The following is a 2,779-nucleotide window of genomic DNA, read 5'->3' on the forward strand; positions in this document are numbered from 1 at the left end:
TTCCAACACATAATTTTTTAAGCTATAGAAGGTTACAAGGTAATGATGGATATCCAAGGGGGTGTGAGGCTGTTGAAGACATTGAGCACATGTCACAAAATGCAGGAAAATAAATGCAGTAATTAAACATTTAAACAATTAAGGGTTTGGTATTCCTAGTTTCAATTCATTTGAAACATGTAGTATATGGTTGCATAGCCAAAATCATTGGTTGGTTAATCTTTTTTGCAACATGGTCTACTTATCATGGAAATCTAGGAATGTACTTGTTCATGATGGACTTGAAACCAGCCCTTTGATAGTAGCTACAAATGTTGTGAGTTATTCTATTGTATATAAGAATTTAAAATGTTTTTAACTCGGGTATCTAGGATGTTAATCAACCGATAAGTTTGTTAAATAATAATTGGCATCCTCCTCCACCCGATTGGATAAAAGTTAATATAGATGCTTCCCTATGTTCTCCTACAATGCCGAGATCATTGGGGTCTTTTGTGACCATAAGGGAAGATTTTTGTTGGCTTTTGGTCAAAAATTGGTTCATTGTGATATTTCTTAGTTGGAACTTCAAGCTATTCTATCAATCAAGGATGTGGTTAAAGAGTGGATGTATGCTTACAAGGGCTTAATCATAGAAGGAGACAACAAAAATGTAATCAATTTCATTCAAGGCATCATAAGGAAAGGAAGCAATGACTTGGGAGATCTATCATTTATTAAATATTTTAAATTATAAATTATATTAGGAAAATCCTAACATTCTTCTTTTTGGAAAATTGAGGTAGGAAAAATATAACTTACCTCGAGCAAGATAACGTTTAGAGTTGGGGCAATAGTAGAAAGTGATATGGAGTTGCCCAAACCATAGCCTTCTCTCAGTAGGATCCTCACCTCTCTCTAGTAGGATGACTTGAAATGTAAAAAAGATTTAAAATGGTGCAAATTGATATGTTAATAAAAAATTTGAGCCTTGTGCCGTAAAGCTTGATCTTGCATAGTACACTGCTCCTCTTATAAGAGTACAACACTGTAGTAATCCTTTTGTTAGAGCACAGTGTCACAGCGCTACCACCTGCTCCATAATACCCAACTATTTTGGCCAAAAGATAGAGAGCACAATGTCGAGCAGCCGCATGACCCAGCTCTACGATGCCAGAAAGAAAAAAATTTAGATTATCCAAACTTGTATACAACCCCTAGGACCCAATTCACACTAGATTCAATCACTCACACACATTCAGAATAGTCATATACACATGCAAGAGGCAATAGATACTAAAATTTAATGAGTTATCTTTATCGAATCAAAATAGGTGTGATTGTTTTAATCAAAATTTTTAGTAATAATAGAGTATTCTAATTTGTAATCCATATGACTATAACTTCCCTACTCAAAAATCTACAAATTGGCCCAACTTTAATAGTTTTGATGAGTTAATCATCGACTATGTCTTCTAACACCAAACATTGATACAACAACATTTGTGTTTCGTCATCAAAGTTAATGTCGGCGCTCATTATTGCTAACAAGGTCGATGCATTTCTTTGACACCAACATAGATGTTCAACCTCACCAGAAGGTTGATGTCTATTATCAACCACAATGATGGCACTCGTTGTAGACATTAATTATGACTCTCATTATCACCAACTAAAATGACACTTAACTTCACTAATATGGTTGATGTCAACATCATTAATAAGCCTAGACCCTACCATCACTACTAAGTCCAATGCTCACCATTGCCGCTAAAGGTGATGCTTGTAGTCGTCATCAAAACTAATGTTCACCATTGCCAACATAGGTAATCTTTGTTGTCAACACCAACACTTAATGTCTTAGGCTGCTACCAAGATAAATTTCTACCATTAATAGCATTGATGCCTACAATTTGTATCAAGGTTGATGTCCTTCTTCTTGGTTGTTGGTCTCATCTCCAAGGAAGAGAATGACTAAAAAGACTACCAATGATCTCTTAATGCATATCAAATGCCTCAAAACTCCTAGTAACATCATGAAGTTTAACTTTTACAGCTCATGCCTACTATATTTGAAACCTATAACTCATAATAGTAGAATCATTTTAACTTGACTAGGCCTCAAGCAATTTCTCTTTCTTGGATCTCACACGTAAAAAATCTCATGCTTCATATCAATTACTCTCAACTTATTTAATGATGTGGGTGTAAGATACTGAAAAAATACTATTTTGATTAAACTATTGGTAGATAATAAATGTAATGCTAAATGTATAAGTAAGATAAAAGTACTAAGTAAATTATGAATAAATTAAACGAAAATTTTATTTTGTGTCATTAATTGATTACAAAAAAAATTAATTAATGTTAATGGACAAATTTTAAATCTTAAATTATCTGAATTCAACATTTTATAGTTAAAATATTAGAGATTTAAATCGACAGATAGACTAACAATCTACTTTCGTTATTCATTATATAATGCTAATGAATTAATATTAATATTGCTATAAAAATAATGAATATATTCATATCAATAATAGATTATTTATTTAGATTATCAGAATCATACATTAAATCTGAGCTTAACAAAAAATTAAATAATAAACTTCTGCAACATAATGCTTCACTGCCAGGTTTGCTTTCTTGCAAGTTCCAATATACTTTGGTCCAATGCGCGTAGACTGTTTGTTTAAGGTCGATACTTACGTGGGAGAATTTTTTATGAAAAATCACGGCAATTTCTCAAAAAAACGATATGTAAAATTTTTATTTATAGAATTAATATATAATAAAGGTT

This window comes from Dendrobium catenatum, unplaced genomic scaffold (genome assembly GCF_001605985.2).
Source record: "Dendrobium catenatum unplaced genomic scaffold, ASM160598v2 fragScaff_scaffold_1220, whole genome shotgun sequence".
Taxonomy (NCBI): Eukaryota; Viridiplantae; Streptophyta; class Magnoliopsida; order Asparagales; family Orchidaceae; genus Dendrobium; species Dendrobium catenatum.